Genomic DNA, 23,537 nt, shown 5'->3' on the forward strand with positions numbered 1-23,537 from the left:
GGAGAACCATGGGGGTGCATACTACTGTATGGAGGATCATGGGGGTGCATAATACTGTACGGAGAACCATGGGGGTGCATACTACTGCATGGAGGACCATGTGGGGCGCATTATATTGTGGGAAGGACCATGGGGGTGCATTATACTGTTTGGAGGATCACGGTGGGTGTATTATATTGTGTGGAGGGCCATGGGGGGTGCATTGTACTTTATGGAGGACCATAGGGGTGCATCAGGCCTGGCGTCAGCACGTGGCGCACTCGGGCAAGTGCGGGGGCCACTCGCCATCAGGCACCCTGGCGCGCTATGAGGCCTGTGGGCGGGGAGTCTGATGCCAGCGCCTGCAACTGCCCTCCCCCCACCCGCTTGCTCAGGGCCCCGGCACAATACTTACTTCTCCCCATTCCTCCGCAGATCCTGTATCTTCCGCTTCTCCTGACTGTGATGTCTCAGGTCAGATGGCGCGATGACGTCTTTCCAGCGCGCCCTCTCCTGAGCAGTCACAGCGCAGAGAGCGGGAAGAATGCAACGCTGAGGAGTCCGGAGTAGAGTAGCGGCAGCAGCAGCAGGAGAGATGAGGTGAGGTGAGTATTTTATTTTTTTCATTTAATAGGGGCATGGAGCATTGTAAGGGGTCCCAGCCGGCATGGAGCATTATGTGGGGCCCAGCCTGCATGGAGCATTAGATGGGGCCCAGCCTGCATGGAGCATTATATGGGGCCCATTCTGCATGGCGCATTATATGGGGCCCAGTATTCTGCATGGAGCATCATATGGGGCCATTTTTCTGCATGGAGCATTATATGGGGCTCATAATACTGTATGGAGCATTATATGGGTCTCATAATACTGTATCGAGGACTATATGGGGCTCATATACTGTATGGAGGACTATGTGGGGCCCATAATATTGTATGGAGGACTATATAGGGCCCATAATACTGTATGGAGGACTATACTGTCCAGTCTGCACTGTGCGCTGCAAGCATTCGTTGGTTTCTGAGATATTGTAGAATTTACAATAGATATCAGTCATGTAATGTAAGAATTGAGTGAAATCTTTGCATTGTATTATATCTACATTCCTCTACCTTATCTCTGCATCATGAATCGTGGTATGTGTTAAAGGGGCCCACTGAGACGCTTTCGAGCCGGCCCTGGGGATCATTATACTGTATGGAGGACCATGGGGGTACATTATTCTGTACGGCTGTATGGAGGACCATGGGGGTGCATTAATTTGTATGTAGGACCATGGGGGTGCATTATATTGTATGGAGGACCATGGGGAGTGCACTATATTTTATGGAGGATCATGGGGAATGCATAATACTATATGGAGAGTTATGGGGGACGCATTATACTATATGGAAGGCTATGTGGGGGTCCATTATACTGTATGCAAGCAATTATACAGTGTGAAGGTTTGTGTGGGGGCCATCTTACTGTTTGGAGGGCTAGTGCGGGCCATTATACAGTGGGGAGAAGTGTGGGGCCATTATACTGTGGGGAGAGGTGTGGGGCCATTATACTGTATGTAGGGCTGTGTGGGGGTCACACTTGGGGGATCATACTGTGTTAGGGTCACCATATGTTGCCTTGGGAGTTGAAGTGGGGTACAGTAGGGTCATTTTACTGCGCATGTGGAGGCATTCACCATGGGGGTATCATACTGTGTTTGGGGGGCACTTTTGTTGGCATCATACTTTATGGGGACAATGGAAGAGGAATCTGAGACTTCACCAGGAGGGAAATTGCTAAGTAAAGGCTGGAAGGTTGTGAGATCTGCTCTTCTGCACCCCCGACAATTATTACTTTTTTTGGGGGGTGGGGGAGTGCAATTATAACTTGTTCTGTGGGGCGCTATGATTTCTATGTACGCCCTTAGCCTTATGGAAGAACAACTTTACTTATAATTCTCAGCCCTACAAATACAACAAACAGCTCCAATACAACTATATATAGAATTACTCCAGATAAACAGGAATAACACTTTTTCTACTATTAACCACCTACTCAGTCTCCTGGGAGAATGTCAAAAATTGCCATACTGACTGTATTTCAAGTCATCAAGGCGGGGCATTGGGAAAAGTTTTCAACTAGCAATAATCACGCCTCGGATAAACCTCATGGGCTATGATACTGCCACTGCGCAAAGCTGGAGGCCATCTGTGAGGAGCTGCGGCCTCCGGATCTGGGGCTCTGTCTACACTGAGGAGAGACAAAGTCATTAGGGGGCTGTGGGAGCAAAGGATTCTGGGAGTGGATATGCTAATAACGCCCCTCCCCTAAGTCTGTAATGGATGAAAGAAAAGCCCCCCAGGCTGGGGGAGGGGAGGGGGTTCATCCTCCATCTGATCATAGTGTCACCACCTCCTGCTATACAGACTGTCTGCTCCTGCGTCGTGGGGGAACCTTCACTTATGTGTTATAGGATTGCATTACCAGGGACTTCCTGATGATGGCGCAAGAAGAGCAGCTGAGAAGCAATACTGTCATGCCGTGACCATATAATAACAAATAGTGATTAAATACCGCCATATATTAACCCTCCCTATCGATCCTACCTTCAAATTATCTGCTAACCTTAAAGGTTCACATACTTTTGTCAAGTGTAAAAGTTTAATGTTTTGGACTCATTTGATTTGGTTCTTCATCCACTTGTGAAAAGCTGATGTCGTTTTAGGTCAAATTTATGCAGAAATTAGGAAAATTCTGATATGGGGAAAGATACTAAGAGGGTCTCATAATGAACTGGGGGTGGGAGGGGACGCTATCAATGAAATAGGGGTGGAAGAGAACACTAAACAGGGACTTTGATGAATTGGGGGTCGGGGAGGCTGTTACCAGAAGCTTATAATGAAAAAAAACACGAAAAAATAGTGACTGTACCATAAACACCCAATAATACCAAATAGTGACTGAATAATACCACAATACTATGAACACACAAAAGCAAATAGTGACTGTAACACCGCCATAACATGACCATATAATAGCACCCCAAAACCATAACATGACTCTATTTGGAGTAATCTCCAGAGAACAGCTGACGAGATATTAATTCTGTAATTGATTCTCCATATTTCTTTGCTTAATCTTTTGGTCTTAGGCAATGGCGGCAGGCCACACCACTGCTATGGGGCCCCTTGAGCCGTGGGGCCTCAACGGCCCATCACTGCAGCAGGCCCTCACCGCACTGTGCCCCGTCTCTACCCGTTAGCACCAGTACTGCCCGCCCACACAGAATAATGGGGGTGGAAGCTTCTACTGACTTGCTGATGGCCGGAGGGGGGGCCTAGTGCAAGCAATGATGATGGTGGAGGGAGCGTCAGCAGACATTTCCACCCCCATCATTCTTGCTCGGTGTCTGACGTGTCAGAGCATCGGGCACGATGACGTCATTACAGGGTGCCCGCTGCTCTGAGATGTCCGGCGCTTCACACCGCACGCTGCGGAGACCGGAGCATCAGGTGGAACCAGGAGAGGTGAGTACTGTATTTTTTTTTAAATCAGTGACAGTTGGCCATAATACAGTATGAGGAGTGCATTATGCTGTATGTAGGACCATGGGGGTGCATTATACTGTATGGAGTAACATGATGGCGCATACTACTGTATGTAGGGTCATGGGGGTGCATTATATCATATGGCATACCATGGGGGTACATTATCCTGTATGGAGGACCATGGGGGCACATTATTCTGTATGGAGGATCATGGGGTGCATTCTACTGTATGGAGGACCATTGGGGTGCATACTGCTGTATGGAGGATAATGGGGGTGCATTATATTGTATGGAGGATCATGGCCGTGCATACTACTGTATGGAGAATCAAGGGGGTACATACTACTGTATGGAGGATCATGAGGGTGCATTTTACTGTATGGAGGATCATGGATGTGCATACTACTGTATGGAGGACCATGGGAGTGCATACTACTGTATGGAGGATCATGGGAGTGCATACTACTGTATGGAGGATCATGGGGGTGCATACTACTGTATGGAGGATCATGGGGGTATATACTACTGTATGGAGAACCATGGGGGTGCATACTACTGTATGGAGAACCATGGGGGTGCATACTACTGCATGGAGGACCATGTGGGGCGCATTATATTGTGGGAAGGACCATGGGGGTGCATTATACTGTTTGGAGGAGCACGGTGGGTGCATTATATTGTGTGGAGGACCATGGGGGTGCATTATACTGTATGGAGGACCATAGGGGTGCATCAGGCCTGGCGCACTCGTGCAAGTGCGGGGGCCACTCGCCATCAGGCACCCCGGTGCTATGAGGCCTGTGGGCGGGGGAGTCTGATGCCAGCACCTGCGACTGCCCTCCCCCCACCCGCTTGCTCAGGACCCCGGCACAATACTTAGAATCATAGAATGGTAGAGTTGGAAGGGACCTCCTGGGTCATCTGGCCCAAACCCCTGCTCAAAGCAGGATTCACTAAATCATCTCAGACATATGTCTGTCCAGCCTCTGTTTGAAGACGTCCATTGAAGGAAAACTCACCACCTCTAGTGGCCGCCTGTTCCACTCATTAATCACCCTAACTGTCAAAAAGTTTTTTCTAATATCTAATCTGTGTCTCCTCCCATTTAGTTTCATCCCATTGCTTCTAGTCTTTCCTTGTGCAAATGAGAATAAAGATGATCCTTCTACAATGTGACAGCCCTTGACATATTTGTAGACAGCTATTAAGTCTCCTCTCAGTCTTCTTTTTTGCAAGCTAAACATTCCCAAATCCTGCAACCGTTCCTCATAGGACATGGTTTGCAGACCAGTCACCATTCTGGTCGCTCTTCTCTGAACTTGCTCCAGTTTGTCTATGTCTTTTTTAAAATGTGGTGCCCAAAACTGTGCACAGTATTCCAGATGAGGTCTGACCAAAGAGGAGTAAAGACCGATAATGACTTCACGTGATCTAGACTGTATGCTTCTGTTAATACATCCCAGAATTGTATTTGCCTTTTTGGCTGCTGCATCACACTGTTGACTCATGTTCAGTCTATGATCTATTAGTATACCTAAGTCTTTTTCACATATACTGTTGCTTAGCTCTATTCCTCCCATTCTGTATATGCTTTTTTCATTTTTATTGCCCAGATGTAGTACTTTGCATTTTTCCCTGTTAAAAACCATTCTGTTGGTTGCTGCCCACTGCTCCAGTTTATTTAGGTCTTTTTGAATCCTCTCTCTCTCTTCTCTAGTATTAGCTATCCCTCCTAGCTTTGTGTCATCAGCAAATTTAATCAGTTTACCCTCAATTCCTTCATCTAAATCATTGATAAAGATGTTGAACAATACAGGTCCCAGGACGGAGCCCTGTGGTACCCCACTTGAGACATTCATCCAGCTGGATGTGAAGCCATTTACAACCACCCTTTGAGTCCGATCACTAAGCCAGTTATGAATCCACCTAACAGTTGCCTGGTCCATTGCATACTTGGTCATTTTTTCAATAAGGATGGTGTGAGATACTTTGTCAAATGCTTTGCTGAAGTCAAGATATACTATATCTACAGCATTTCCCTGATCCACCCAGTCAGTGATTCTGTCATAGAAGGAAATTAAGTTAGTCTGACATGACTTGTTAGTTACAAACCCATGCTGACTCTGGTTAATCACTTCATTCTTATCCAGGTACTTACATACATGTTGTTTAATAATTTGTTCAAAGATCTTTCCTGGTATAGAAGTCAGACTCACCGGCCTATAGTTCCCTGGGTCCACCTTCTTCCCCTTTTTGAAGATAGGAACAACATTTGCTCTTCTCCAGTCTTCTGGGACTTCTCCTGTTCTCCAAGAATTTTCAAAGATTATGGAGAGTGGTTCTAAAATTTCTTCTACGATCTCCTTCAGTACTCTGGGGTGTAATTCATCTGGACCTGGAGACTTGAACTCATTTATGTTAGCTAAATATTCCCTCACAATCTTTCTGTTTACAGATAACTTGGATTCTTCTATTCCTTTAAAAGGACAGTGAAGATCAGTTGATGTTACATTTTCTTTCTGAGAGAAAACAGATGCAAAACAGGAATTTAAAAGTTTGGCCTTCTCAACATCCTCTCTTACCATTTCTCCATTTTCATCCTGTAAAAATCCTATAGCATCTTTGACTTTTCTTTTACTTTTGACATACCCCCAAAATCCTTTTTTATTGCTTTTGACATCTCTTGCAAGCCTTAATTCATTGTCAGCTTTAGCTAACCTGATACGTGCCCTGCAGGATCTGCAGACTGCATTATAATCTTCTTTAGATATGCCTCCCTCTTTCCATTTAATAAACATTTCTTTCTTTCTTTTTAGCATGTGTTTAAGTTCTGTGTTCATCCATCCTGGTTTCCTTAAATGCTTCCCATTCTTCCTACTTTTCGGGATTGTTAACGATTGTGCTTTGAGAATCTCATTTTTAAAAATTTCCCATCCTTCCTGGACATTTTTGTCCTTAAGGACATCCAGCCATTGGATCCCTCCTATTCTCTTTCTGAGTCTCTTAAAATCTGCCTTTCTAAAATCTAACCTTGAAGTTTGAGTCTTCACATGTCTTCCTCCTCTAGTTATCCAAAATTCTATAATAGCATGATCGCTGCCTCCTAGGGTCCCAGCCACCTTTACCCCCTCAACCATTTCCTCCCTGTTTATAAGGATTAGATCCAAAGTAGCAGATCCCCTTGTTTTCTCCCCTACCTTTTGGAAGATAAAGTTCTCAGCAAGAGAGGATAAGAATTTGCTTGACCTGTTAGTTTTACTTGAGAGAGATTCCCAACAAATGTCTGGATAGTTGAAATCTCCCATGACCACAACGTCATATTTTTTTGAGAACTTGGTCATTTGATACATAAAGAGTTCATCCATATCTTCAGCTTGCCCAGGTGGCCTGTAGTAAATGCCTACAATGGTGTCCTTTCTGTTGTTCTCTCCTTGTATTCTTACCCAAACAGTTTCCACAGAACTCTCAGTCTCTGAAGCTTCAATCTCTGTGCAGATATACGCTTTTCTAACATACAAAGCGACACCTCCTCCTCGTTTATCAAGTCTGTTACTTGCAAATAAGTTGTATCCTTTTAGCCTTTTATTCCAATCATGTGTATCGTCCCACCAAGTTTCAGTGATTCCAATGACATCATATTTCTTTTCCTGCATTAGTAGTTCCAATTCTCCTTGTTTGTTGCCCATGCTTTGTGCATTTGTATAAAAACATTTTAGTTTGTGATTGGTTTCTCTTCCTCCCATATTTTTATTATATAAATTGTTTTGTCTTTGTTCTTCTTTTCCACTTCCAGTAGCAGAGATCTCAATAGTATTTGTCAGCTGTATGGCTTTTTCTGGCCTTTTGCTTCCCTTCCCACATTGTTCTAGTTTAAAGCTCTTCTGATGAGTGTAGCAAGGCGACTTCCAAATACATGTTTTCCAGACTTCGTAAGGTGCACCCCATCTCTAGCAAGTAGTCCATCGTATAGGTAATTCATTCCGTGATCCAGAAATCCAAATCCTTGTTGACGGCACCATCGACGCAGCCAGTTGTTCACCTGTAGAATCTTATTCCACCTCATTGTTCCATGGCCATCCACTGGGAGGATGGATGAGAAGACCACCTGCGCTCCCAATTCTTTCACTTTCTTGCCTAAGTCTTCAAAGTCACTGCAGATGGTTTCCAGGTCCTTTCTTGCGGTGTCATTTGTCCCCACATGTATTAGCAGGAATGGGTAGTGATCTGTAGGTCTGAAGAGTCTTGATATCCTGTCAGACACATCTTTAATTTTTGCTCCTGGAAGACAGCACATTTCTCTTGAGGTTATGTCTGGTCTGCAGATAGCGGCCTCTGTTCCTCTTAACAGGGAATCCCCCATGACCACCACTCTCCGTTTTTTCTTCACAACATTCTTCTTTCTCCATCCAGGAGGATTCTGAGGGCTTACAAGGTTATTCATTGCTGGCAAAGTCTTATTTTGCTGTATTTCTTCATGGTTCTCCTGTGTGAGAGCCTGGTACTGGTTCCTGAGCAGTATGGGTGCTGACTGCCTCTCGATCCTCCGGCTTCTCTGGGTCACATGCTTCCATTCCTCTGTTTCATCAGGTGCAGTTCGAATTTCTTCTCTTTCTAAATCATGAAGAGATAATTCTGCTCTGTCTAAGAACTCTTCACCTTCCTTAATGATTTTCAAGGTAGTTAACCTCTCTCCTAGATTTCGCAACTTTTCCTCCAACAGGGACACAAGCTTCATTTCTGGCACGTGAAGTTTGGCTTTTCCACTGGCAAGTCTGTGAACATGTAGCAGGATATGCAGCTCACCAAATGGCTCCTGGACTCTTCCATGTTCTTACTGTTAATGTTCTGAAAACAGAGAAAAAAGCTTCAAAACAAAGCCTCAAAATGCACGCGACAGTAGGCACGCTATTTACCGATGTCCTCTTTCCAGCTCCAACAGCCAAAATCCAGTGTTCTTTGAGCTCGCGGAGACTCTTCACTTAACCCAAAATGCAGTGGGAATATGCAAATTATCTCCTCAGGACTCCTCAGCACTTGTGAAAAGCTGATGTCGTTTTAGGTCAAATTTATGCAGAAATTAGGAAAATTCTGATGTGGGGAAAGATACTAAGAGGGTCTCATAATGAACTTGGAGTGGGAGAGGACGCTATCAATGACATGTTATGAAATAGGGGTGGAAGAGAACACCAGAGACTTCGATGAATTGGGGGTCAGGGAGGCTGTTATCAGAAGCTTATAATGAAAAAAAACTAAAAAATAGTGACTGTACCATAAACACCCAATAATACCAAATAGTGACTGAATAATACCACAATACTATGAACACACAAAAGCAAATAGTGACTGTAACACCGCCATAACATGACCATATAATAGCACCCCAAAACCATAACATGACTCTATTAGGAGTAATCTCCAGAGAACAGCTGACAAGATATTAATTCTGTAATTGATTCTCCATATTTCTTTGCTTAATCTTTTGGCCTTAGGCACTGGCGTACCGCCAATGGCGGCAGGCCACACCACTGCTATGGGGCCCCTTGAACCATGGGGGTGCATACTACTGCATGGAGGACCATGTGGGGCGCATTATATTGTGGGAAGGACCATGGGGGTGCATTATACTGTTTGGAGGATCACGGTGGGTGCATTATATTGTGTGGAGGACCATGGGGGTGCATTATACTGTATGGAGGACCATAGGGGTGCAGCAGGCCTGGCGTCAGCACCTGGCGCACTCGGGCAAGTGCGGGGGCCACTCGCCATCAGGCACCCCGGCGCGCTATGAGGCCTGTGGGCGGGGGAGTCTGATGCCAGCGCTTGCGACTGCCCTCCCCCCACCCGCTTGCTCAGGACCCCGGCACAATACTTACCTCTCCCCATTCCTCCACAGATTCTGTATCTTCCGCTTCTCCTGACTGTGATGTCTCAGGTCAGATGGCGAGATGATGTCTTTCCAGAGCGCCCTCTCCTGAGCAGTCACAGCGCAGAGAGCGGGAAGAATGCAACGCTGAGGAGTCCGGAGTAGAGTAGCTGCAGCAGCAGCAGGAGAGATGAGGTGAGGTGAGTATTCTATTTTTTTCATTTAATAGGGGCATGGAGCATTGTAGGGGGGCCCAGCCTGCATACATAGTTACATAGTTAGTAAAGCCGAATAAAGACTTGCGTCCATCAAGTTCGACCTGTTAGTTCTGTAATTGCTAAAGTTGATCCAGAGGAGGGCAAAAACCCCAAATGATTTAGCCAATCTTCACCTGAGGAAAAAATCCCTCCCGACTCTGAAACCAGCAGTCAGAATAAATCCCTGTATCAACCTACTATTTTATTCTATTTTTCAGTATATGCAGAAATCTGCCTGGTATCTAGAAAAGCATCCAGTCCCCGCTTGAACTGGTTTAGTGAATCCGACATTACCGTCTCCTCACTCAGTGAATTCCATATTCTCACTGCTCTTACCGTAAAGAACCCCTTCCTATGCTGGTGCTGAAACCTTTTCTCTTCCAGTCTTAGTGAATGCCCTCTTGTTACCGTAATATCCCTCCTTTTGAACAAATCCCGGGCAAGGTCTCTATACTGTCCCCTAACATATTTGTACACATTTATTATGTCCCCCCTCAACCTTCTCTTTTCCAGGCTGAATAGTCCTAGTTTTGCCAACCTCTCTGGGTATTGCAGTCCCTCCATTCCATTTATTAATTTTGTTGCCCTCCTTTGTACCTTTTCAAGCTCATTTATATCCTTTCTATATATTGGGGCCCATAACTGAGCACAGTATTCCAAGTGTGGTCTGACCAGTGCTTTGTACAGTGGAAGAACAATGTTCTCCTCCTTTGCAGCTATACCTCTTCTGATACATCCCATTACCCTGTTTGCCCTTACAGCAGCGGCCTGACTTTGGGCACTCCAATTTAGTTTGCTATCAATCAAGATGCCCAAGTCCTTCTCCATCTCTGAATTCCCCAATGATTTCCCATTCAGTGAGTACTGGTGACTTCCATTTTTCCTTCCCATATGTATGACCTTACATTTCTCCTCGTTAAACCTCATTTGCCATTTAATGCTCCACCTACCCAGCTTATCCAAATCCCTCTGTAGGTCTGCACTGTCCTCTTTTGTATTAATTGTTTTACATAACTTTGTGTCATCTGCAAATATTGATATTTTACTATTTATCCCGTTGACTATGTCGTTAATAAAGATATTAAATAACATTGGGCCTAGTACAGACCCCTGTGGTACCCCACTAGTGACGCTTACCCAATCTGAGTATATTCCATTTATAACCACCCTCTGCCTTCTATCCTTTAGCCAGTTAGCTACCCACTTGCAGACATTTTCCCCCAGCCCCATCATTCTCATTTTGTATACCAACCTATTATGTGGCACGCTATCGAACGCTTTTGAGAAGTCGAGATACACGACATCCACTGGTTCCCCCTGATCTACTCGAGAGCTAACCTCCTCGTAGAAGTCAATCAGGTTTGTTTGGCAGGAGCGATTCCTCATGAATCCGTGTTGGTTCGGGGTTAATAGGTTATTAGCGTCAAGATGCTCCATGATTGCCTCATTAATAAAGCCTTCAAAAATTTTGCCCACAACGGACGTCAGACTCACCGGCCGATAGTTTCCGGTGTTACTTTTTGCTCCCTTTTTGAATATTGGCACTACATTCGCCTGTCGCCAATCAAGTGGCACAGACCCAGTCTCAACAGAGTCCTTAAATATAAGATATAACGGTCTGTCTATCACATTACTTAGTTCCCTTAGTACCCGTGGGTGTATGCCATCAGGTCCTGGTGATTTGTTTATTTTAATGTTACTGAGGCGTTTCTGTACCCCAGCTTGGGTTAGATTTGTCATACTTAGTGGAGGATTAAGCTTGTCACTTCTCATTTCTCCTGTTAGTTCTTTTTCCTTTGTGAAAGTTGACGAAAAAAATTTATTTAATAGATTAGCTTTATCCTCATCTTTCTCTATGATTTTGCCTTCATCACTTTTTATCGGTCCAATATTATTCGATTTAATCCTTTTACTATTTATATACGTAAAGAACAGTTTGGGATTTGATCTACTTTCCCTAGCAATACGTCTCTCTGTTTCCTCCTTTGCTATTTTTATTTGTTTTTTGCAGGTTCTCGTTTTTTCCTTGTAACACATTAGTGCCTCCTTGCTGTTTTCCTGTTTTAATCTCTTGAATGCCTCTTTTTTGCTATTTAACGCCCCTTTTACGTTCTTGTTCAACCATATTGGTTTCCTCTTATTTCTGGCCCTTTTATTCCCATACGGTATATACCTCTCGCACTGAGTATTCAGAATTCTTTTGAAGGTTTCCCATTTACTATTCGTATTTCCTTGATTAAGAACTTTGTCCCAGTCTATAAGTTGAAGGTTTTCTTTCAGCTGATCAAACTTCGCCCTCCTAAAGTTTAATGTTTTAGTTGTTCCCTTATTGATAACCCTACTGAAGGGCATTTTGAAATTGATAATATTATGGTCGCTATTACCTAGGTGCCCCCCTATCTGTACCTCAGTTATTCTATCAGGCCTATTAGTCAATATTAAGTCCAACACGGCCTTCCCTCTCGTTGGTTCCTGCACTAGTTGGGAGAGATAATTATCCTTAATATTTGTCAAGAACCTTTTTCCTTTCTGCGATCTACAGGTTTCTGTTTCCCAGTCAATATCCGGGTAGTTGAAGTCCCCCATTACAATCACCTCATTATGTTTTGCTACTTTGTCTATTTGTCCTAATAGCAGTTTCTCATTCTCCTCTGTTATATTGGGTGGCTTATAGCAGACCCCCAGTAATATTTTATTATTATTTTTTGCCCCCTCTATCTCTACCCACATGGACTCGACCCCCTCTTCTCCCTCTCCTATATCTTCCCTTAGTCTGGGCTTTAGACATGACTTTACATATAAGCAGACTCCTCCGCCCTTCCCCTGTTTCCGGTCCCTTCTAAATGGAGCATGGAGCATTAGATGAGGCCCAGCCTGCATGGAGCATTATATTGGGACAATACAGCATGGAGCATTATATGGGGTCCATTCTGCATGGCACATTATATGGGGCCCAGTATTCTGCATGGAGCATCATATGGGGCCATTTTTCTGCATGGAGCATTATATGGGGCTCATAATACTCTATGGAGGACTATATGGGGCTCATATACTGTATGGAGGACTATGTGGGGCCCATAATATTGTATGGAGGACTACATAGGGCCCATAATACTGTATGGAGGACTATACTGTCCGGTCTGTACTGTGCGCTGCAAGCATTCGCCGGTTTCTGAGATATTGTAGAATTTACAATAGATATCACTCATGTAATGTAAGAAGTGAGTGACATCTTTGCATTGTATTATATCTACATTCCTCTACCTCATCTGTGCATCATGAATCGTGGTATGTGTTAAAGGGGCCCACTGAGACGCTTTCGAGCAGGGCCCACGAAAACCTGGAGTCGGCCCTGGGGATCATTATACTGTATGGAGGACCATGGGGGTAAATTATTCTGTATGGCTGTATGGAGGACTATGGGGGTACATTAATTTGTATGTAGGACCATGGGGGTGCATTATATTGTATGGAGGACCATGGGGAGTGCACTATATTTTATGGAGGATCATGGGGAATGCATTATACTATATGGAAAGTTAGGGGGGACGCATTATACTATATGGAAGGCTATGTGGGGGTCCATTATACTGTATGCAAGCAATTATACAGTGTGAAGGTTTGTGTGGGGGCCATCTTACTGTTTGGAGGGCTAGTGCGGGCCATTATACAGTGGGGAGAGGTGTGGGGCCATTATACTGTATGTAGGGCTGTGTGGGGGTCACACTTGGGGGATCATACTGTGTTAGGGTCACCATATGTTGCCTTGGGAGTTGAAGTGGGGTACAGTAGGGTCATTTTATTGCGCATGTGGAGGCTAATGTGGAGGAATTCACCATGGGGGTATCATACTGTGTTTGGGGGGCACTTTTGTTGGCATCATACTTTATGGGGACAATGAAAGAGGAATCTGGGACTTCACCAGGAGGAAAATTACTAAGTAAAGGCTGGAAGGTTGTGAGATCTGCTCTTCTGCACCCCCAACAATTATTACTTTTTTTTTGGTGGTGGGGGTGGCAATTATAACTTCTTCTGTGGGGCCCCATGATTTCTATGTACGTTCTTAGCCTTATGGAAGTACAACTTTATATATAATTCTCAGCCCGACAAATACAACAAACAGCTCCAATACAACTGTATATAGAATTACTCCAGTTAAACAGCAATAACTCTTTTTCTACTATTAACCACCTACTCAGTCCTCTGGGAGACTGTCAAAAATTGCCATGCTGACTGTATTACGAGCCCTCATGGCGGGGTATTGGGAAAAGTTTTCAACTAGCAATAATCACGCCTCGGATAAACCTCATGGGCTATGATACTGCCACTGCGCAAAGCTGGAGGCCATCTGTGAGGAGCTGCGGCCTCCGGATCTGGGGCTCTGTCTACACTGAGGAGAGACAAAGTCATTAGGGGGCTGTGGGAGCAAAGGATTCTGGGAGTGGATATGCTAATAACGCCCCTCCCCTAAGTCTGTAATGGAAGAAAGAAAAGCCCCCCAGGCTGGGGGAGGGGAGAGGGTTTATCCTCCATCTGACCATAGTGTCACCACCTCCTGCTATACAGACTGTCTGCTCCTGCGTCCTGGGGGAACCTTCACTTATGTGTTAGAGGATTGCATTACCAGGGACTTCCTGATGATGGCGCTAGAGCAGCTGAGAAGCAATACTGTCATGCCGTGACCATCTAATAACAAATTGTGATTAAATACCGCCATACCAGGAACACATAATAACACCAAATAGGGGCTGAATACCGCCACATAGTTCCTCTATACTGACTGTCCACAAGTTCCTACTACGTGGAATATGTAACGAGCCCTCACTTATGTTCTAGTACATTACATTATCAGTGATCGCCTGTTGTTGGCGCCAAGAGAGCAGCGAACGAGAACAAGGTCACCACCCAAAACTAACTGAAATCAAAGAACAGTAACCGTGATATTTTCCTGAACAGTCGCCATCATTTGTCCTTCCCTAGGTCTCTTATATCCTTTAGAAATAGCGTTTATTGGTTTCATCTTTATTAAAAGCTTCCGCCCGAACAGGGACTTGAACCCTGGACCCTCAGATTAAAAGTCTGATGCTCTACCGACTGAGCTATCCGGGCTTCTGTACATGATCACTGACACAATGACTTTCTCCTGTATTATCGGCCGTCTGCTCCTCCTTTCTGGTTACAGACTATCACCACTCACCACTATACGTTCTGTCCATTGGTTTCTACGTCCTGGAAGGGAACCGTCTCTTCTGTATTCCAGACCTGTCCAGCAATGCAGAGATGATCCCATAAGAGGCAACGATTGAATTGGGGAGAGGACGTCATCAGGGACTTATAATGAACTGGGGGGTAGGGGAGGATGATATCAGGGACTTATTATGAATTGGGGGAAGACACTAACAGGAGGAGGACGCTATCAAGGACATATTATGAACTAGGGGTGGAAGAGAACACTATACAGGGACTTTTCAATGAATTGCGGTCGGGGAGTCTGTTATCAGGGACTTATGATGAATTGGAGGGGTTGGGTGGAGAATGCCATAAGGGACTTTCAATTAATTGGTGGTGGTGGGAGAATGTTATCAGGTTAGCAAAGCCCACTAGGGGTACAAGAATCCAATGAATTTAAGTAGGGGTAAGCCGGATCAGATTTGGTAAATAAAATCTCACTTTTAATATTCAAGATTAAAATATGGGTACCAATATCTCACAATGACATATAAAGATATTAAAGTGACAAAGTGAACTTGTCCTCAATTATAAAATAGTTGGATCTTACCATTAGAAGTTTTCAATCAGCAAAAACATCACACAGGAGGGAGAAAAGGGAAATAAAGTCAGACAGGTAAAGCTACGTTCCCTGTCGTGCCCAATGCAATATCTCCCCGTCCTGACAAGGACAGTGCCCGAGTGCGACCTATCCCTCTAATAATGTCCTTGTACAAACCCTCCATACGCATTTCATCAACCTGTAACGGGAGACTCCTCAGGGGAGAAGAATGTATATAAAGGCAATTAGATTATGTAACAGTATCACAGCCCCTTTATGTGACAGAGTGCTGACAATAGCAGAGTGCTGACAGAGTGCTGACAGAATGCTGACAAGAGTGCTGACAGAGTGCTGACAGAATGCTAACAGAGTGCTGACAATAGCAGAGTGCTGACAGAGTGCTGACAGAATGCTGACAAGAGTGCTGACAGAGTGCTGACAGAGTGCTGACAAGAGTGCTGACAGAGTGCTGACAGCGCTGACAGAGTGCTGACAGAATGCTGACAATAGTGCTGACTGAGTGCTGACAGATTGCTGACAGAGTGCTGACAAGAGTGCTGACAAGAGTGCTGACAGAGTGCTGACAGCGCTGACAGAGTGCTGACAGAATGCTGACAAGAGTGCTGACAGAATGCTGACAAGAGTGCTGACAGAATGCTGACAGAATGCTGACAAGAGTGCTGACAGAGTGCTGATGTGACACCCCAGGGGTCTGGTTGCCACAGTAATAGAGATATTACGTCTGAGAGCAGGTGGGAGGTCTCTTGGTCAGGAATCCTATGCATGCCACACCTCCTGCCCAGTCCTGGGAGGGGAAGAACTTCCCCTATATAAACCTAGGGCTGAGGCAGGGTTAGTGAGTAGAGAAGAAGTAGAGACAGAGAAAAGAAGCAAATATAGGAACAGAACATCAGGAGCTCTGTGGGAGCAGTGTTACAAGGAGTCAGGGGCTGGCAGCTGCAGAGCTCGCCCTGACTGAGAAGATTTCTTACCGGACCCGGAGTCCGAGGCTGTGGGGACTAACTCCTACCCAGCAGCAGAATCCGTCAGGCAGGGGATTCCAGGTCCTCTGGCCAAGAAACCCGAAGGCACGGTCACACGCATGGGACCAGCACCGCCGTCGTGGAGCGGAAGCTACTAGAAGGCCCCGAGTCACTGGCCATACGGGTGAGCACCACACGGTACACTCAGGGACGTGGGCTACTTATACCCGCCTCTAGCAAGGTCGCCAGAAGAGTACAGTTAGTTTGGGAGGCCTACAACTCCGCCTGGCCAGGGGAGATCCCATCTGCTCAAGGACTGACCAGGCCCCAATCGCTAGCCAGTACTCCGGGAGGGTCTATCTTTGTCACCAGTAAAGACTCTGAACTACACCGTACCGTCTCCGAGTGGTTCCTGCTACCCCCATCATCCACGTCGGCTGCCCTGAGGCCATACCCCTCCCGTTGGGGGTTATACTATCACGCTGCACAATCCTACCACCGGCCTCAGCGGTCTGCCCTGCAGCAGCAGCTCCTTAGCTGTACTCAACGGGTGGCGTAGTCGTCCAACATCTACCGCTGATACATCGCCGCTCAGTTTGACTCCCTGGGCACGCACCGGGTCACCGCCACGAGACTACAACCCTCAACAGATCCGGCTCCGGGTAAGCTCCCGCGTGCGCAACGCACCGCGACACAGGCCCAGGGGCGCGTCAACTTTTGGCGTAGTCGGCAGGATTTCGTGCCCGCAACCACCGGGTACTGCGTGCCTGAAAAAGACTGTTCAAATTTACCTGTGGTGAAGATTCCCGCCATCCGGCGCCATCTTCAGCCTTCTTCCCGCCATCGGTGAAGATTCCCGCCATCCGGCGCCATTTTCAGCCTTCTTCCCGCCTTCCGTGGAGTTTTCCCGCCGTTGGACGCCATCTTGAAGACGTCGCGCGGGAAGAAGAGGGGCGTGGACTCCGAAAGCGCGCGAGAACTGAAGACCCGCCTCACGTCCGGACGTCGCGTAAGGTCCTGGAAGGAGCCCAGCAGACGCCGACGTCACAGGAGCGCGACGGAAGGTCCTCAACCCTGACGATCTACTGCGGAGCCGCGGCCTACGGAAGAGGATCATCGCAAGGTAGGCCACGGTCCACTAGGGGGGAGGAGGATGTCGGATACGGAGGAGAGCTTCACTGCCTCAACCCCCGCCAGCGCCACCGCTGCTGCAGTCATGCCTTTCACCATGCCCTATATCCCGGGAGCGGCCTGGCTACCCCAGTACTCAGGGGAGTCACATACCCTGCATGACTTTAGAGAAAAGCTGGATAGCCTCTTCCAGGTGTACCCCCTCACAGAAGAGCAAAAAGTGAGCATCCTGGTGGCCCAATTAACTGGGGCAGCCCGAAGGGAGGTAAAGTCCTGGCCACCTGGGGGGAGGACTGTCGCAGGGATACTAACCCGGCTGAAGGACACCTTTGATACCCGCACCTCAGCCGAGATCAAGCTTAGATTCTACGGGTGCAAGCAGCGAGCACACGAGAGTATAAGGGACTATGCCCTGAACCTACAAGAGGCCCTGAGAGCCATTAAGCAGACCGACCCTGACGGCGTGGGAGACGAGGACAGGCTGTTGACTGAACAATTTATAGAGGGTTTATATTGCAATGCCCACCGAACCCAGTTGCGGGCAATGGCCTTACAGGACCCTCATCTGGGATTTGCACAGTTCAAGGACAGAGCCATCCGGGTGCTCCGAGAACCGGCACCAGGTGGCGTTGTGACCCACAGACGCCCCACTACCACTTACCACCAGGAGGCGGCACCCTTGTCGGCAGGGCCTGTGGGAGCCGATGCGCAGGCTTTGAACAATGACCCGGCTCCAGACCTGCACCATCAGGTCCAAGAGCTAGCTAAAAGCGTTGCTGCGCTAACCCGAACTGTGCAGTCTTTACAGGTTTCCACTCCAGGGAAGATCCAGCTGGCATCCGGACCGGAGGACATCCCGTGGCGTCGACCAAGGAGGACCCCACCGGCCAGAGGGAGACCCAGCGACCGATACAACGAGGACGGACGACCCATCTGCCGCCGCTGCAATCAACCCGGACATATGGCAAGGTACTGTCCTTTAAACTGGCACAACCTGGGGTAGAGGGCCAACCCCCAGGAAAAAGATCACCAGGCCCATCGAACTGGCGCGACAAATATGTGGGAGAACGTCCAGTCTTACCCGTGGTACTGGATGGCATTCCTATGAGTGCCCTACTGGACACCGGGTCACAGGTCACCACCATCCCGTACGTGCTCTTCAAGCAGTACTGGAATGACTCGGATATCACCCGCTACCCTGACGATGACTTGAGTATCATCGCCAGCAATGGTCAGCCCGTGCCACAGATTGGATTTAAAGAGGTGACCATTAAAATCGGTAGAGTCGAACTGGCAGCACAGGGACTGATCATTGTAGACATTGACAAACACGAGAGTCACCCAAAGATAACTCTAGGAACTAATGTAATTGAAAATTGTCTTGCAGAGGTGATTTTCCTTTTACAGCAGGTTGCCAAGAACGCCAGCTCCGGCGAGCAGCGAGTGCTCCAAAAAGAGATCCGGGCACTGATGCGATGGCAACAGGTGGAACTCTCCGGCGGTGAGATTGGTAGCGTGAGAATGTGTGACCCTTTCCCTATTGCCATGCCCCCAAAAAGTGAAATGATGATTTGGTGCCGGGCAGCTATTGGTCTGAGAGGTAGAGATTACCAGGCAATGGTAGAACCAGTTTACTCAGACAGTAGGCCCACCATCTTGACAGCACGGGGGGTGGTTAATGTACGCCATGGGAGGGTGCCCGTTCGCATAATCAATATCGGGAAGAGGGAAGTGTACCTGCCCCGGTATGCCACGCTAGCCAAATTATATACCATTAACCAAAATGCTATACAATCTGTGGAACCCTTGCCTCCATCTCACCCGGAGGAAGGTAACGGCTCTAAGAAAACAATGGAGGACTGGTGTCAGCAACTACATTTGGGTACTGACTCCACTCCCTCACACCAGAAACAGGGAGTCTATCGGGTGGTTCAAGAGTACGAGAGAGTGTTTAGTAAACACCCGTTAGACTTCGGGCGAGTCAATGGGGTAGAACACCACATCCCCACGGGAGACCATCCTCCCATAAAAGAGAGGTATCGACCCGTACCCCCTGCACACTACCAACACGCCAAGGGGATGCTTAGAGACATGAAGGAGGCTGGGGTGATCAGGGATAGCTGTAGCCCCTGGGCAGCTCCACTAGTCTTAGTCAAAAAGAAAGACAACACCATGAGGATGTGTGTAGATTACCGGAAAATCAACCGTATCACACACAAGGATGCGTACCCCTTACCAAGGATAGAGGAGTCTTTGGCTGCTTTAAGATCTGCTAACTTCTTCTCTACCTTGGATCTCACTAGTGGGTACTGGCAGGTTCCTGTAGCAGAGGCGGACCGGGAGAAGACCGCATTCACCACCCCGATGGGACTTAGCGAGTTTACCTGTATGCCGTTCGGACTCTGCAACGCACCAGGAACCTTCCAACGATTAATGGAGTGCTGTCTGGGCCACAGAAACTTCGAGACGGTCCTGTTGTACCTGGACGATGTCATCGTATATTCTAAGACTTATGAGGACCACCTGAAACACCTGGCGGAAGTGTTCGAAGCTACGGCCTAAAGGTGATACCCTCCAAGTGTCACCTCCTGAAACCAAAGGTGCAGTACCTGGGACACGTGGTGAGCGCTGACGGAGTGGCTCCCGACCCTGATAAGATCACCGCAATTAAGGAATGGCCAAGTCCCTCCAGTGTAAAGGAAGTGCGGCAGTTCCTCGGGTTGGTAGGCTACTACCGCAGGTTCATCCCCGGTTTCACCAAAAAGGCAGCTCCCATGCAGGACCTCCTGATAGGCCAGTCCCGGAAGGCCAAGAACCAGAAGCCACCCTTCAGATGGGAGAAGTTGGAAGAAGAGTCCTTCCGCCAGCTGAAGATGGCCCTCACGGGGGATGAAATCCTGGCATACCCGGATTACAGCCAGCCCTTTATCCTCTACACCGACGCAAGTAACATCGAGCTAGGAGCCGTGCTGTCCCAGATCCAGCAGGGGAAAGAGCGAGTAATCGCTTACGCCAGCTGAAAACTGCGACCCACCGAAAGAAACCCTGAGAATTACAGCTCATTTAAGCTAGAGTTCCTGGCAGTGGTGTGGGCAGTCACCGAACGCTTTAAGCACTACCTCGCTTCTTCCCGGTTCGTCGTGTACACGGATAACAACCCGTTGACACACCTGGACACGGCAAGACTCGGTGCCCTAGAGCAGAGATGGATGGCCCGCCTGTCCAACTACGAGTTCACCATCAAATACCGGGCAGGACGCTCCAATACCAACGCGGACGCCCTGTCCAGGATGCCAAACCTACCGGACGTAGGAGAAGATCCAGAGGGACTGGAAGAAGTCGAACTCCCCGCGTTTCACCGTCATGGGACTATCCAGTATTCCCATCGGGTAAGGAGTAAGCAAGCCGCTACGTTTAACCCCTTGCCTCACTACAACTGGGAGGAAACGCAAGACAGTGACCCTGCCGTCCGACTGGTGAAGGAGATGCTGACTCGGCCAGAGGCTCGCCTTGACCCAGCCGCTCCGGAGGAAGCCAAACAACTGTGGGCTGAGAAGAGTCGACTGTTCCTTTACAAGGGGAAGTTGTGCCGCAGAATGGTTAACTCCCGGACGCATGAACTAATCTGGCAAGTAGTGGTGCCACGAAGAGACGCAGCCATGGTGATGGAGGCATACCACGACGGGGCTGGACACTTCGGATGGAAGAAGTTGGAGTTCCTGCTGCGCGGGCGGTTCCACTGGGTAGGCATGAGGGGAACAATCGAGAGGTGGTGCAGAGACTGTGGCCCGTGCAACCTAAGAAGGAAGGACCGTGCCAGCCAGAAGACTCCCCTGCAGTCCATCGTCACCCGGCAGCCGTTGGAACTGGTAGCCTTGGATCATGTAAAACTGACCCCAAGCAGAAGTGGCTACGTCTACGCGTTAACCATCGTGGATCATTACTCCCGGTTCTTGGTTGTCGTCCCCGTCAAGGACTTAACAGCTCAAACAGCAGCTAGAGCCTTCCAGCAGCATTTCTGCCGTCCACACGGGTACCCGGACCAAGTGCTGACGGACCAGGGACCTGCCTTTGAAGCGGAGGTCTTCCAGGAATTCTGCAATCTGTATGGCTGCCGGAAGATAAGGACGACACCCTATCATCCGCAAACTAATGGACTTTGTGAGAAAATGAACCAGGTGGTAATGGATCTTCTGAAAACGTTGCCCCTGGAAGAACGCAGTCTGTGGCCTGAGAAGCTGCCCGATCTGGTGGACCTATACAACCACATCCCGGTAGGTTCCACCAACTGTACCCCGGCTTACCTAATGAGGGCGAGACCTGGTAAGTTACCTGTTGACCTGGAAATGGGAGTCCTGACACCCGAGGACACTTCACCAGAAGCAGACTGGGACACAGAGAGGCAGCAGCAGTACTGGAAAGTACAGGAGAGCGTGGAGCGAAGTCTCTGTCAAGCTAGGGAGAGACAAGAGAAAACTTACAACCAGTATGCTCCCGCTGTTCCCCTGGTGCCCGGAGAGCAGGTCTTGAAGAGGAAAAGACGGCTCGACAAGTTGGACGACCAGTGGGAGAAGGACCCGTACACCGTACTGCCCTCAAGCCACGAGAACCCGAAGGTCTGTACCATCAGTAAAGACGGAGGGGAGACCACAGCCATTGTATCCCGGGATCACCTGAAGAAGTGTCCTGAACAGCTACGGAACCCTGAAGAGGAACAAGAAGACCATCGACCTGTAGAGGAAAGGGAAGATATGGTTAGTACTGTGCTCGGAGACTTCCCTCGGTCTTGGACTCAAGTCAATGGTGCAGTTGTGGTACCCGTACTCACCTTCCTCCAACCAGCATCCCAAGCACCTACGGAGCAACAGGTAGAGCTGGAAGAACAGCCGGTCCAGGAGGCAGAAGACCCCACACCAGCAGATCAGGAGGATCAACCCTCTGCTTGCAGTGAGCCTGCCATATCCCTAGTGAGCCAAAGGGCCCGTAGACAGCTGCCCAATTTACCCTTGACAGCTCCTACACCCTGTAGTTCAGGGCCAGACAGTCAGCTCCGTAGGTCCACTAGGGCCACTAGAGGCCAGTTACCCGCACGTTGGAGGATTTGAAGTGTATAAATTGTTTTATTTGTGGTTACCTGTTTTTCTTGTTGCTTGTGTATAATTATGTGTTTCTAGTTGTTTATAGGAGTCTTTGGTGGATTTACCGGGAATCCTGTGTACATAGTTGGAGCGTAACCCAGGACGGACTAAAGACTGTTAAGGACTCGGGGCAGGACAGACCCCTACCTGGTTACGTCTCCCTGTTTTGGTGAAATGGACACCTTGCTTTCTTCAAAGACTGCACCCGGTTACGGACATGCCGTGACCACCTTTATGTGTTTCTTTATTGTATTGTTATTGTTATATCTTGTTATGTTTTTCTAAAATATGTTTAGTCCCGGAGTACTAAATTTCACTAGGGGGGAATGTGACACCCCAGGGGTCTGGTTGCCACAGTAATAGAGATATTACGTCTGAGAGCAGGTGGGAGGTCTCTTGGTCAGGAATCCTATGCATGCCACACCTCCTGCCCAGTCCTGGGAGGGGAAGAACTTCCCCTATATAAACCTAGGGCTGAGGCAGGGTTAGTGAGTAGAGAAGAAGTAGAGACAGAGAAAAGAAGCAAATATAGGAACAGAACATCAGGAGCTCTGTGGGAGCAGTGTTACAAGGAGTCAGGGGCTGGCAGCTGCAGAGCTCGCCCTGACTGAGAAGATTTCTTACCGGACCTGGAGTCCGAGGCTGTGGGGACTAACTCCTACCCAGCAGCAGAATCCGTCAGGCAGGGGATTCCAGGTCCTCTGGCCAAGAAACCCGAAGGCACGGTCACACGCATGGGACCAGCACCGCCGTCGTGGAGCGGAAGCTACTAGAAGGCCCCGAGTCACCGGCCATACGGGTGAGCACCACACGGTACACTCAGGGACGTGGGCTACTTATACCCGCCTCTAGCAAGGTCGCCAGAAGAGTACAGTTAGTTTGGGAG

At 48.0% G+C, this 23,537-nt stretch overlaps 3 non-coding genes across 3 annotated transcripts; all 3 read right to left on the minus strand.

Annotated features, from left to right (window-relative positions):
* Positions 1-2,020: 2,020 nt before the first annotated feature.
* On the minus strand, positions 2,021-2,160 carry LOC141167695 (U4 spliceosomal RNA). Its single transcript, XR_012251488.1, has one exon. It is a non-coding gene; the product is annotated as a U4 spliceosomal RNA (small nuclear RNA).
* An 11,669-nt stretch (positions 2,161-13,829) lies between these two features.
* LOC141168265 (U4 spliceosomal RNA) lies at positions 13,830-13,968 on the minus strand. The gene has a single exon (XR_012252008.1). It is a non-coding gene; the product is annotated as a U4 spliceosomal RNA (small nuclear RNA).
* Positions 13,969-14,665: 697 nt separating this feature from the next.
* TRNAK-UUU (transfer RNA lysine (anticodon UUU)) lies at positions 14,666-14,738 on the minus strand. The gene has a single exon. It is a non-coding gene; the product is annotated as a tRNA-Lys (tRNA).
* Positions 14,739-23,537: the final 8,799 nt, after the last annotated feature.

Source organism: Phyllobates terribilis, unplaced genomic scaffold (genome assembly GCF_046119375.1).
Source record: "Phyllobates terribilis strain yellow unplaced genomic scaffold, ASM4611937v1 Scaffold_11__3_contigs__length_659146591, whole genome shotgun sequence".
Classification (NCBI taxonomy): domain Eukaryota; kingdom Metazoa; phylum Chordata; class Amphibia; order Anura; family Dendrobatidae; genus Phyllobates; species Phyllobates terribilis.